At 38.8% G+C, this 15,527-nt stretch overlaps 1 pseudogene; it reads right to left on the bottom strand.

The window, feature by feature from the left end:
• Nucleotides 1–3,024: 3,024 nt before the first annotated feature.
• On the bottom strand, nucleotides 3,025–14,387 carry LOC133021288 (alpha-1,6-mannosylglycoprotein 6-beta-N-acetylglucosaminyltransferase A-like; annotated as a pseudogene).
• Between the last annotated feature and the right edge of the window lie 1,140 nt (nucleotides 14,388–15,527).

The following is a 15,527-nucleotide window of genomic DNA, read 5'->3' as shown; positions in this document are numbered from 1 at the left end:
GCAATGTTTTTATAAGGGTGAGATGAAAAAAGCACATGAATATTAATATTGCTGTAAAAACCTATCAGGCTTAGATAATTAATAGATGAGAAATCACAAAAATAACATTGGCTATTATCCGCATTTTCTTTATGTACTTGATCAATTCGGGTTATTTATTACATTTATATATATTGAGGAATATGAAACTTCAGATGAATCTAAGCACAATAACAAAGATAAGGCCGCCTGTGGGAATATCATCATTTACACTGAGTATCATGAGCAGAGATCGTGTTTCCTCCATGTGTCTGCTCTGTTCTGCATGTTCCCATTGTTATCATTCTTTATTATGTGACATGAACAGAATGTTAATACACACAACGCGCTCTGTAAATATGTTTATTACACTGTTCAGGTGCATCAGTAACCGAAGACACAAATAGTCGTAGCGATTTAAGGCCAACATAAACAGGCTTTTTGAAGTAGACAGCTCATAGTTGCAGTATGATCTGTGTTGCATATAGTTAAACATGTTTACTCTATTGTGCATATACTGTAAATGTTGTTTTACATATTACTGTAGATTATTGGTGAAATGAAACGACGAGTTCTAACTGTACGTTTTTTGCACTGTAAGTGGAAACCTCAGATTGGGTGTAGGTGTGATCTGTCAGTGCTGTCCAAGGCTCAGCTGTGTCTTATTTAAATGACCTATTTCGTTCACAAATTTGATTTAATTTGCTCGACTAATTTTATACGAATGTAATGAGACACATTTTATGATAAATTAACAGATGTAAACAATGCACAAATGCTTTATTATATGCAAATATATTGGATGAGCTCATTGCCTCCTCATTTAAATTCCCTTAAGTGAACGTAAACAGTTTGAGGCCTAGTTACTTCCTGTGAATGTGGATTTATAATGCTTGTACGCCCCCTTGTGTTCATAAGACACATAAAAAAGGAGCCCATTAGTATTCAGTGCACTGGATACCAGGGGAGAGAGTTGGAATCGATCCCAGGCTGAAGACAGTAACAAGGTCTTGGACAGCGACTCCGAATGGACCTACATCCTCTCTACATTGTAATTATCAATTGTGAGTCGACACACTGGACAAGGTGCAAAATCCTCGATGTTGTCTTCAGTTGCATTGTTTGAAGTATAAGCCAGAAACTGAAGGTGTGAAGCTCATACCAGTTCAACTCACCAACAGCATACTGATTGGTAATGTCCCCCCCCCCCTCTCCGATGCATAGATGACAATCTTTACCATGACTTCTACAAGCAAAGCACAGTGTTTACATGCTGACGCCACCACATACGGCACAGAACAAACTCATCCTAACACAGTCTCGGTGACAGTACACTTTACTGGCTCTTTCGCCCATATGGTAAAACCGTTGTGATCGGATAAAGTGGAGACTTTCAATCTCGTTAACACAATCCTTTCTACCTCTCTATCGTCACTTTGCTTTTGTTTTCAGGCCACTTCTCTTGTTAAGATAAATGCTACAGAAACATTGCTCTATCTCCTCAGTGCTGTTGGAATCTTCTGTGCTCATTGTAAATCACTGGAAAAGTACAACAACTGAAAAAAGGAGTACAATCTGTCTGTAAGCCCATAATCACAACGGTTGCATTTGTATTTCATTCATAAAAAAAATGTTTTTTCCCCCTTGTCCCATGACATGTGTCAACGCTCACACTCCAGCTAACTAAGACTGTTCTATATCTGTGTAAAAATTACTCATGATTATTTATTTCTTGTTTGCACAAATCCTAAACCTCAAATCATTATTGATGAGTGGTACAGAATAGGATTTGTGTCATTGTTTTGTTGAAATAGTTCAGAAACAGATTCTGCAGCTGAATGACCTTGTGCCAAATCCCCGAAACCACACATCCGCTCTGCTGACGTTTGTGTAAATTGTAATCGTATCGATGAATGAACTGATTATCATTATTGCACCAGAAAAGGCATCAACATCAAACCCAATCATTTCACTTCATTTAATAAAAATCAATTATGATAGCAATACCGAAACCACTTCTCTGTTACTATAGGCTTTGCATGGGCTTTTAAAAACCCCTAACAGCTACAGTGGTTACGAAAGCATTGCAGCCACACACACATACAACACACACACATATGTAACTGAAGTGACAATGAGGCTGACTATGTAACAGAGTCATTATTTATCTGTTTGTACAGTAATGATATCAGTGGTATTACAGAGGATGTAAACACCATTTATTTATTTAAATGAATGATATTTCTTTGTCAAAGAGCGAAGTTTTATTGATTAATAAAGTTTTATCCTGCTTATTCATCAATGCTGTTGAGTCTTTGTGTGTTTGTCATGGAGGGTCAACCTCCAAAGGAAAGTGTGGACCTAGATTATATAACTGGGTGACATGTAGCAATCAACACTGAGAACTAGCACATGGAGCATCAATTTCATTAGTCAATTATCTTAGATGTAGTTAAGGAAAAGTAAAATAAAGTTACAAAAAAATAAAACAGGTATAACTTGTATGCACACTATTCAATGGTATTTCAAGTATCACATTAAGATTTCCGTCCCACATTTAAATTCACTAGATCCAGATTTGTATTTGCACACATTCATAAACATCAGTCCCATAAATATGTCTGAAATTTGAGTGTTGTTTTTTTAATGCATAGAATTTGCCTTGAATTGCAGAACTTGCAAACTCTATCTGTGTATTTTAGTCGGAGATAAGAAGAGTGACATATGTTTTAAATGCATCAGACTTGGATTTAACATATTTAATATAATATATATATTTATTGTACCAAACTACAGCAGTTAAAAACACAGATATTTCTTTGTCACATTCCAGTGAATGCAAACCTCCAAACAATTCTGCAGGAGGATATTCTGGGCAAGTATCGACCTGAGCATGTGTAGTTTGAGTGTCATCATTGACGTGTCAGGTTAGAGGAGCGAGATCCTGCAGAGTTTCTCCGGTGGCGCTGTATGTGTGAAAGTGTATGTGCGAGTGATAACAAGCTGTTAGACACATGCCTTGTACGAGGCTTTCTGCTTTTTAATGTAGTCTCTGCAGAGGCAGATGGGAATCAGGGATTGGTTGGATCTCACACAGCTGAAGAGCAGGGGGTTAGACTGGAACAGACAGTTTTTGGTACCATTGTGGGCAGGAAACACCAGGTTACCGTCGGACACTTCTGATGTTTGACAATCTACACCATGTCTTGAAAAACGAGGTCACAAGATAGGTTACTATAACCTCTATTTCAATTTCTAATTTACCTGATATTTATTGTATATATTTGCAAAAGGTCTCATCATGACAGTGAAAGACAATGGAAAGACTTGTGTGACAGTAAGGTTTAACTTGAAGGCAACGTCTTGAAATTTAAACTTATCTCTATGTTTCCTGGGCACCTCATAGTGAAATTAAACATCCTTTTATCAAGTTGTGGCAAAAAGAACGAGCTATATCATTTGCTAGTGAATAATGTGTACACATATTGGGGGAATTCTGCATAAAAGACGTAATTAAGGTGGGTTTTGACTAATACGATTAGTTATATATCTAATCTATTGTTATTCCAAAAAGTTCAATGGTAACATAGAAATCTCTGTGTGTGTGTGTGTGTGTGTGTGTGTGTGTGTGTGTGTGTGTGTGTGTGTGTGTGTGTGTGTGTGTGTGTGTGTGTGAGCTTACTCAGCAAGATCTTTTACGCTGTTGAGCTGTGGGAAGAGCGCAGGTTCACAGATCCTTCCCACCATCTGACACGCCTGTTTACAGGAAATGCCCGGCTCCGCCTTCACAACCTGGACTGGAGCAGAAGTCCTAAAGCAAAAAATATATCCATCTATCTTTTTCTAATCATAAATCTATTTCCTCTCCATCGTTTTGGCAATTATACAGACAGGCTCCAACCTGTTTTTCAATCAGGACGCTGAGCCTCTGGAGCATCCCTTCACACGTGAACACATAGGGAAGGTAGGGCTCAATCTGAAAGGTTGAAGTAGAATGTTTAAGATGCAAATAGCTTTGCTTCAGTGTGATGGTGATGGAGAAATTGTGTGAAGGACAAAGTGAGGAAGGGTTTTCATCGAACGGAGCCTGTATTTTCACTTTGCTGTTTGAGAAACAAGTGGATGAGGCACCAAGTGGAAATAATCTTACACTTTGATTGAGAATAGCAGTGAGAGCTTTTTCTACTTCTGTCTCATTGAACATTTCCATCAGCCAAATGTACAGCTCTCCTGTGGCCTCAACGTCAGGATTCCGCGATGTCACCTACAACACAAACTGATCAACTGTCAGAAAATATCTTCCTGGAAAATGATTTGATTAATTCTGGCTCATTTCACTGAGGTTTGACTCCACCAAAGGTAAAATGCTCTAATATCTTTAAATAATATATCAAAGGAAGTGTCTCAGCTTGGAACATGAACACAGACTTCTCTGATGTTGGGCTTTCCTTTGAGGAACTCTGAGTTCCAGCTGCTCAGTGCGGGGTGCAACCTCGGGTTCAGGAAAGCACGGCCATTGGTGTCCAGAGGGGTGGGGCATTTATATGGGAAGGAAAGCCCCACAAAAACCTACAGACCGCAGATAAAATAAAAACAGGTTTCAACACATGTATACAACATCTGTTATATTTATACTATGTATGATGAGCACATGCACTTGTTAATTGTCACCACAAGGTGCCAGACAACACCAGCACAAGAAATGAATGCTCCTACAGTTCCTGCTTTTAGACATAAGAAGGGTTGTCAGGGTTTAAAACTGAGGCATCAAATTCATTTAGATTATGTTTTAATTATATTCAAACATGACATGATGAACATATGACATATGAAGAAACATGCAATGCTGCTTACTGTACACTGATGCATGAACAGAATATATTATATTGATGAGCAATGCAAATAACAATTTAATCCTTCAAAGCAAAGATCTAATTGTGTTGCTGGAAATCCCTTTTTACACATATAACAACATATAGTACTGTGCAAACATTGTAGGCACATAAGATGATCAGATCCTCAGTCTTCATGCAGATGCTGGTCCACAAGTTATTCCGCAGCAACAACACTAAACATTCAGCCGGAGTTTCAAACAACTTGCGATCTACAACAAAATGAATAAGTAGTAGCAGATAGGCTGGTCACCACATAAATCTGATCCCATCATGATGGAATCAGTCTGGGATTGAACAGATGTAAAACACAGAAGAAACCCCACCTACCTTCCAAATATCTTGAAATACGGTGTGCAGGCGTGTGTGGGTAGATGTTTTAAAGCCAAGGGCTCCTTACACCAGATAATAGTTTGACTAATGAACTAGTTATGTATAAAATTCGGTAATTATCAAAAATAATTCATGGGTGTTACTTCTGAAACTATGCTACTTTACTTTTTGTCCTACAAATCTTTGCACAGTACAGTAAACACAGCAGTAAAGCAGCTGCCTCCACCAAGGCCTGATTCCCAAAAAATATGTTATAATGAAAATCCATTTATTATTCCCGCATGAATTAGTGAAAATGCCCAAAGAAATGATTTGCAATGTGAAAGTGAAATGTGCTCCTTTTTTTCTGGACCAACCAATTACTTCTTTTTTGGCTTGTGTTCCATCCTTCAACCAAGTTTCATGAAATCTGTTCAGTCGTTTTTTGCAAACTCTTGCTGACAAACCAATAAACAACTTCCTCAACTGTTATAGAATTCAAAAAACTTAATATACCCAGCTAATTATCCACATTAAATTTATAAAATCCTTACAATGTCAGGAAACTACTTCACATTGTCTCTACGCTCAGAAAGTGTATGACTTTTTCCTGATAAACAATGCTAAGTTATTAAATGAATGAATTCCCTGCACAGAACAGTGTCTTTTAAAGTGTCAGCTCAGTATTGTGTGGTGGAGCCACCTAACAAATTGTCGCTTTTCTGGTTCTCTTATTGCGTAAATCCCTGGTAAAGGCTAGCTCAGAGGAAAGATCACTTGGTTTCAGAAGAATCTTAAACAACTGACACAGAGCAGATATGGTGTCTGAATGGAAAGTTCACAGCTGAATGTGCTGCTTGAACTTGAACTGTCTGAGTCTTCTTTTCTTATATGAAAGCAGTCTGGATGATTCAGACTTCCTCTTATCAATAGTTGCAGATAAATGTTAAGTTCATGCTTTGTGATCATGTCTTTACTTAGTCGCCTACATCAAATGTGCAAACCCAGGTTGTGGCAGAGAGAAATGCAATACTCTGTAACATAGTGGATTTATCCAAGAGAAAATAAATATAAGAAGAGATTTAGCATGAGGAAGTGGAGCCTCAGTTCATTTCTGGATAGAAGAAGGAAGAGGAGACACATCGTCTATCTTTATATACAACCTGTGATATAAAACAAAGAAGGAAATTATGTAGAAGAAAGACGTACGGAACATGGTGCAGAACTGCGATAGGGTCAGGCTGAAGCCACCAAAGGGATTTTTAAGTTTCTGCTTCTGGGCCCAAACTGCATGATTGAAGTCTGGTTCAGTGCTAAAAGTGTCCAACACACGCATAATGCATCTGATGGACACACAAACACATCCCACTTATAATACACTTACAGCAATTAATGGGAAATAACATGTACAACCTGTAGCTCCATTATCAAAACGCATCCTCTACAACGAAACAAAAGAGCAAGCGGACGCCTGGACATCACATCTGATTATTGTTGAACATTGCGTTTCAGGAGCATTCGCATTAATATGCTGCAATCAAAGGCTTTTACAAAGCAGCTGCTGGGATTTGCTCCCACTCGACCACGAGAGCATCAGTTATGTAGAGTCATAGTGTTCTGCTTCACAGCCAAGTTTTCAATTCTTCACAGGAACGTCAGATCGGTCGTGTTCTTTCAAACTTGAAGCAGAAATAAGATCATAAAAGTAAGATGGCAAAGCAAAACGGTGAAAACCCAAAAAAATAAACTCTCCCTGCTTTCTGAAAGATTAATAAAGGATTAATGATCCATCTATCAATGACATATATACTATTGATACATTCTAAATAGATCTGTACTTCAAAATTGTACTTTGAAGGTATGTTACAGTATGTAAGGGTTAACTGAAGCCACTCAGTACCATCTACTGCATTACTGGAAATAACCACATCTTTACGATTTGTGTAGAACGATTTGAATGCTTCAGTATGTGCAGCTGAATTTCACACTGAAAAGAACATACATCCATAGATCAAAGTATTAGAGTGTTGAGGTGCAGCCGCATGCTGTTCCCCACCCACACATCATTTCATTCAATTTACAGAAATGTTCATACATGAGACTTAAGACTACATGGAGATACAGTTATTCCACACACTCCAACCAAATCCAATCTGCACAATTTTCTCTTCAACCTAATAGTTATCTCCCAAATCCAGGTGGCAGTGAAATGTGTCCAATGTTCTCCTTCCAAAGGTATGATTTGGCTGAGTGATCACCTTTATCGTAAAACGCTTTTTTATCAAAATGAATCTTGTCTCCATGATGACAATGTCCCTCCAGGGGTGTGAGGGGATCCATGGATGTTTGATTTTAAAAATGATATGAATCCTCAGGCCTCCACACTCATCTGATCTCAAGCCAAATGAACATCTACGCTGTGAAAGAAATGATGCGAAGAACGGTTCAAATCTGGCAAGTTAACAAACAATATATAGCCCCCTTGTTGCCATTTGGCCACTGAGTTACATGGACGAGAATAACACAATTGTTGCAGTGTGCCTGACTACAAATTATGGTTTTCTTCCCAGGAACATGTATATCAGGCCTCAGTGAAGGCTCCATGGATACTACACTGTACCTAAGTATGCAGCTTCAGAATGCACGATCCAGTATCTTTGAAAGAATGATGTTCATTCCTCCTGTAGCGTACAGAGATGGAGAATCCGTGCCGAGGTACATTGAAGCCGTCCTGACAACCCGAGGGGCCAAGAAAATCCTGCGGTTTCGCTTCATTGTAAGTTGTATTATTCTATTCCTCTATAAATTGAATGTTTTTCAATGTGTATTCATAGAACATGAGGTATATGGAACAGAGTACTGTTGCTATATGAGTCAGTGTCAGCAGGAATTTGTGATCTAAAAATCTGAGGCTGAAATTGTACAAATTGTTGTTTTCTTTACCCTAGAATGGACCCTTTATATTGACATACTTTATATTTAAATACTTTATATTTAAATACTCTATATTTACATTCTTTATATTTTAATACTTGTATATTTACCTCGGGTCTTGTCTGCAGAGGCTGCCATGTTTTTAACAATCGCCCAAACTAAACCCCTTTGAGTTTTCATGACAACTGAGGGCGACCACAGGTTCTCTTTAATATTGGAGGAGGAGGGGGAGGTGACACATTGTCTCAGTCAATCTCACAAACACATCCGATTTATAAGATAAGGATACTCACTTTTATTTGATCCAGGATTTCTGAAGTACTTCCTGAAACTGTCTGAGACCAACGATGTCCGCATAGATCAGCTTTGTTTTTGATTTTGACTGACCAGAGGGGCAACCCACTTCATTAATGCCAAGAAAACTTAAGAGACAGAGAAACAAACTTAGATTGAATACACAAAAAACAATCAAGGGGAAATTAAAGAGCAGATTATAACTTTCAAAATACTACAGTGTTATTCTTTCATCCACAACCTCTTGTTTAAATCAAATTTTGTCTTCCCCCACTCACTTCACAACAGCATCCTGATGGACAGCCGTCTGCAACAAAAGGCTCTTCTTGTGTGCAGCCCTCACTTCTTTAGATCAGGTATAGAGGCAGAAAAGTGAAGATGGGGACCGAGGATGTGAAGTGTGGAGATAAAGTCACTCCACTGGACTAGTTCTCCAAGGGGGCCGCCACTGAAGGACCCGTCTGCTGTTCTAAAACCTGACTCGTCTGTCAGTGCTCCAGGATGCAGCAGGATCTGGGGAGAGGAAGAAGTCGTTTGGCAGAATCCAGTCATTACCATTCTCCGTTTATTCATGTCTACAGGGCTGTGAGCTCGGCCCCATCTGTCTAGCGTCATCAATGGCCTGTATGTTATCCCTACTGATTAGATGTTTGTCAGACCCTGATGATGAAGAGCTGGTTTTCAGTCTTTTGTTTGCTCTTGTATCAAACTGAAAACCCACTGAAAAATTTCCAGGAATTTCAAGTGGAAAATCTGCCACCATTGTTATGTTAAACTGCATATCTGGAATGGAAGAGTGCCGGAGCACCACAGACTAAGAAGAGCAGAGCTGATCAAACAGTCGTTCACAGGATCAATGGGGAGGTAAACATTGCGTGTTTGGCTTTTTGCTCTGTGAGGTTGGTTTTGGCTGAGAGAGAGCATCCGGCCTCGACCCAAATCTCATCCACACTATGAATTCTTTGGTGAATCCATCAAAAACTGGACTCTGTTTTTCAGAGATGAGTACAAACCCTCCAGACTGGTCTCTACCACAGCCTGGTCAGATCCTGCCTGCAAAAATCAACGAGACACAAATTCACTACTTTGTTGAACTTTAGTGCTGATAAATAATTATAAATATTGAGTACTCAACACCCTGTGCTCACACTCAAACAGCCCCTGCTTTGGTTTCATTAGCTCTGCTTGTGCACAAACTGCAGGGTGCTTGCACTCGCTTACTCAGATATATTTGTTTGTTGAACACTGCACAGAAGCTTCAGCTCTTCTCCTTGTGCTTCTCTCCACGCTTAAAATGTCTGCTCTCAGATTTTTCCTTCTAAGCTCTTTTTTTTTTGTCAAAATTCCCCAAAACCAATAATATGCCAGGTGTTGTGGTGACAAGTGAAATTGTCTGGCCTTTGTTCTGGGTGTGTAAGCTTGTATAGAAATTAGGTAAAAGCTACAAGCATAAAAAACACAGAGAAAAATAACACTACGCATACACACAAATATCATGGCGTCTCGGATTCTTTGGCCTCGTCTTTACCTCCGACTTTTCAGCTTGAGCTGGAGAGGAGGATCGACCTGGAAGCCCAGGGAACCACGTTTCAATCTTCAACACAACACGGAGAGGAAGCGAGGGCAAGTTAGACCCAAGCGTAAACATAAACATTGTGTTGCTGAGCAGGTGCTATGTGAAATTTAAACCACCTGTGTACCTCGCATGATTGCATAACAGGGATCAGTCTTCCATATCTCCTTCAACCAGTGGAGCAACAGCAAACCATAATGGCCACAAGAATGTCAATATAGTGACGAGCAGAACAGCTTCAGGTCAAAATGTCCAAAATAAAACAGGCTGTTAAAGCAAGAAGAGCTTCACAATAACCCCCCCGATGAGCTACAGTTGAAGATTGCTGCTCTACCTCATATCACATTCCAACTATGTTGAGAAACTCTGACTTGTGCTGACAACATGCAACATAAAAAGTATGGTATCGCTACTTTTGTGATTTGTGTTTCTGAGACATTTTAAAACTGATATTGTTTCTGTGAGGAAAATAGGTTGTCATCAATGTGGAAGAGCAAAGTTTTACCTTCACTTTTCCCCTTATACTGTGGGAATCCATCCAATGGTGGCAGTGGAAAGTTTCCATTCTCTTTCCTTCAACCGTGAAAGTGAAACACAAACATGCAGTTTTTATTCTAATTAATGCTCTATGCATTCAAATATAATAACAGTAAAATAATAGAAGATAGCAGTACAGACTCCTGTTGATCGTTGTATGCATTTCAATTAGTCATTTCATGCTCATTTTAATTGGTGATATCGATAGAAAAAAGAACTGGAGTAGATTATTTTCTTTCATTTCCATTCTGCATAAATACACATGAGCTGACCTGATGTGGGAAATAATGCCCCTATAATGCAAATGTAACAAAACCACATTTGTTCATTAAAAGTCTTCATTAACATTCAAGGGTGAAGCCCTTGGGTTTTCACCTCCTGCTTAAGGCAGTATTGTTTTTGTTTTTTTAAATCCACCTCTAATTGACAGGGATTCAGACAACTTGTAGTGTGTATCGATTCTGTCTTTAATAATTTTTTAAAATCTCCTGAAGGCACATGGGAGGAATAATGAGCAGTTTCCTCCAGTGAGTCAGTTGCTAAGTTTTCTGCTCAAGCTCCTTCCAGCAGTGAAAAAAAATAAATGAACAAAGGAAAATAAGAATCTATTCGTGTTTCTTTGCGTCTATAAACCTTTGAGATTGCATGTGAGCTGGCTCTGCAGCAAATAATCAATACTTACTCAACACTGCCCAGTAAACACAGTGTGCTAAATTATAAACAACTGTACAATGTAGTGGGATTTAGGTTTAAAATGTATTTTGATTTGGTTGATTTTGAAAACATGACAGGGGCTGGGACCTATAGTCAAAAACTTTTTAAACGGTATTTTAATTGTTAATATATCACCCAAACTTTACAGATTGTTGCTAAGTAACTGCTGACGGTATGCTTATCCTTTTCAGTTCTTATTTTATATTTTTTTATTTTTTTATTCTGTATTCATCTTCTTTTTAACCTATTATTTATTTTTAAAATGCTACTTTTAGGTATTGTCTTATGTTGCTTATATAATTTGTCACGATGTTTTTAATATTTTAGGTAAAGCAATTTGAATTGTCTTGTTGTTGCGCTACACAATTAAACTCTCCTTGTTGATTTTAGCTTCACATCATTATCGACAGTAACATTAAAATCAGCTACGTCAGTGTTTACTAAAACAGTTATTGGAATGTGATAGTGTGGATGGTCCCGTTGGGATTAAACTCTGTCTTCAAATGTTTTTCCCATTCTTTTTATAAATTTAAAATCTTTAATTTTCAATAAAAAATAGTCCCCATCATTTACCACTCTTTCTTAGTTATTTTGATGGACTTGGACCTTTATTCAATTTGACCCATTGTTATAAGATGCACCTCTTAAATATAAATTATTTAGCTTGGGGTGGTGTGTGACAGACACTGAAGGGATGTTTGGGGCCATATATTAAACTCATTTCATAATTTAGTCAACATGTCCCTTCTTGTCTATTAAATAACGTTATCACATGCTGATTAAATGTAATTGCTTTCCTCTGCACTGATCTGTTAACACTTTTTCACTGTTAAAAACAGACAAGGTGTGAATATAGTTAGAATCCTCTTCTGAATTCGATCCAAGGTAATTTTACCAGTTGTTTGGTCGTCTTTGTTCTCTTCCTTCTCCACCTGTAGCTTCCGGAGTTCCTTCAAGCGAGCCATTTGCTGCTGCAGATGCAGGTTATCAGAATGCAGCTGCTTGATCACCTCATCCTTCATTTGCCCTATTTCTCTCTCTGCCTTCATTTTGAGCTGGACCACCTGCAGCTCTTCTTTGTAGTCCCTCATAGGAGGTGGAGGTGGAGGAGAGGCTGAGACGGGGAGAGTTCAGGTTGATAATTTCAAAATCCATTCCATCTGCTTTGAAAATAGCATTTTCAGGAAGCTTGCATCTGAAAAGGACAGTGGAGCCAGTCGATTGCTGTGTACAATCACTTTTCAAAGGGTATTCAGTCAATAGATATGTTCTGCCTCCACAGTACAAGCATATGGATATTACGTCTGATAACATTTTAAAATCACATATGGAATAAATGTAAAACAAACATGTTTCCTCTTCCTATCAGATCCCATCTAATCCCATTGGTTTCACAACTGAAGTTATATTGGCTCCACACATCAAACCATATGGGAAATTCATGTGGTTGGTCAGTGAGGTTGGGTAAATTCCCATTTTAATTGAATATAATAAAACATATTAACAACTATGATATTAAATGTGTGCTTACAATAATTTGAGGATTCCAAAATGTTCAGAAGACCATCAACAAACTTGACAAATCTCTTCAAGTCTATGAGACATGAGCAGGGAAGTGGAAGTGTACAAATAAGTTAAAGGAGAGAGAAGACAGAGGGGAGCAGGAAGAATTTAGAGAAATTAAGTCTATTACAACATATTCCTTTGAAAACAAAAGATTGTTCTGACATGACAGAATATTCCTTTTTTAAATCAGATGTTGATAAAACAGCCTGTTTGTACACAGGCACTACAGTATTCAATGCCTCCAACCTATCCAAATAGAAAAAGGAGTCCAGCGTGAAGAGCTGCACATTCACTTTACTGTTTAATGGCCATGTGAGAAGCAGAGCTAAAGAGCGTTAAATGGCATCTAGATTCTAACAAAATCTCTCTGCTTCACCTTGTTGACAATACAGCACTGTTCACACACATACACACACTTTAACGTGTAGTCAGATACACATAGCGTAAACACACAAACATAACACATAGTTCTTCTCCTGCTTCTCAACCTCAGAATGTTTCATACTCCTTAAAAAGGGAGTCTGGCATAGCGGACAGATAACAGGTTTTCAAACCTCTGGCTTCATGAATCACTTCATTATATTAGTTCTGAGACTCCCTCACACACACACAGCGGACAGATTAGACTAGAGGTTTTCATGCCTTTCTCACAGTTTTCTATGACCTCACTTCACTTCACACACACATAAAATAAGCGCACACGCGAGGCAATATGCTCATGAACTTTAGTAACCGCAACACGGCTTGCACGTCATCACGCAACGCCAGGAGGAGGACCAAACGACGCCAGGAGGACGACCCGACGAGATCCGACCAATCCCAATCGAAGAAGGACCTCTATCATGCCCAGTATCAATATATAAGCTTTCTGCGTACTCTGCCTCACTGCCATTTTTCCTGTACAGGATCAGTGGACCATGCATGCTCATTTGCTAGACACCGCAGTTTCCTGACCTGTGACCTCTGAATAAACTTGCTTAATTTTAACTTGAGAACGACGCCTTCTGCCTTTGATTTCCACCCGCAACAACCTCCACTCCTCGTTTTTCACCTCATTGCTTCTTGTGTTTATTTCTCATCTTCAGCCCTAGTTTTTTCCATTCACATTTTGTCATGCCTCTTCAGTTCGTTGCTACCGAGCATCTCAATGTCATCCTGGTGGGAACTGTTCTAAAACCATGTCAGAAAAGACACAGCAAAGCGACACAAAGCCAAGTGGTTGTACCAAAAAACACTTTTGTCCATTCTGAATGGGAGCAGATTGTGACCTTCAGACTATTACATTTAGTATATATGTTTATACAGGGAACGAGACTAACAGAGTGACATTTATTTTAAGTGTTAGTGAATAAAATAGCAGAATTGACAATATGTTAGGCGCATGCTCATCTACAAACAGAACAATGTTGAGTAAAGGTAGCGTAACGCATGGTGAACCTAACAAATGATGTCATACGGAATTCTTTAGTCCACTCTATGAAATGCAAAGGGAAACCAAAACTAGCTGGATCAAATGTAACAAAGACCTGAACCTTGGTTTGGACCATGGTGTTCTTGATTAAATCAGCAGGTTCTTTACGTGAAGCATTGTCCATTTAATCAGTAAGGTTCAGTGGCTGTGCAGTACAAAGTGTCGGGTTATTTATCAGTTTTACTGCTTAAAAGTAGCTCAGGATCTAGGATTCTTAGATCCAAGATCAGATAGCTCAGGATTTGTTGGACAATATGTTGCTTAAGAGGCCACACACTGAAGACACACACCTGGAGGAGATTTAGGCAACTTAGACACCAGATGATAGTGATAGTAACAAAATGAAGCGATTTAAGGTCACAATACGAATGTTAAAGATATAGAAGAAACATAAAGCTGGGATGAGATGAAGGCAAATAGCAGAACACTGACAGACTTGGTGCGTTTGCTTTCTGCGTTTCTCGCGCTTATTTGACTCGTTCCTGACTCCGTCACATTGCTTTTTGAGTATCAAAAAAGAGCTAAACTGAACCCATCAAACACAGAATAGTCACCCTAACAATCTTTCCAATACAAGTGAATGAAACTAAAATACAATTTCTTTTAAAAATAGAAAACTCCTGTCTGTGCCTTGACAGGATCTGTCAGGTGGAATGACCCTGTTCACTCGACAACCACTGAAACTGACAATTTCCTTTTAACAGCCCCTGAAAAAAACAGTTTGCCAACTTCTTTGGCCGCATTAATCCATGAGAGTTAGCTTGTTCGCTCATTTGTTATTCATCAATCATTACTGGACAAGCCCTTGTACTGTACGTTATCCACATTCATCAGTGTGTCATTAAAAATCTATTTTCACGCATAGAGGCGCAGCAGGATCAGTTTATCACAGCTGGCATGTTTGGCAATTATCTCAAAAGTTCGCATTGAAAGTCTGTTTATACAAGTAAATGTCAAGAGTTTTGATTCAGGCTTGGACGCCATTGCTTGTATAAGGAGATTTTAAGTACAGTACAGTACAGCACAGTTTGCCATTTCAATTCATACAGTGCATTCATGGGGTTCAGGGACACTTCAGCAAGCGGATGGGGAAGACTGGGATCGAACCGCCAACTTTCTAATTGGAGGACGACCCCTCTACCCCTCAGCCTCAGGCACAGCCACCATTCTCTTCCATATGTTCTGTTTCTTAAAATAGTATTCACATACAGGCCCC

The sequence above is a fragment of the Limanda limanda genome, chromosome 16 (genome assembly GCF_963576545.1).
Source record: "Limanda limanda chromosome 16, fLimLim1.1, whole genome shotgun sequence".
In the NCBI taxonomy this organism is placed as follows: domain Eukaryota; kingdom Metazoa; phylum Chordata; class Actinopteri; order Pleuronectiformes; family Pleuronectidae; genus Limanda; species Limanda limanda.
This window is presented reverse-complemented; position numbering and strand designations above follow the sequence as displayed.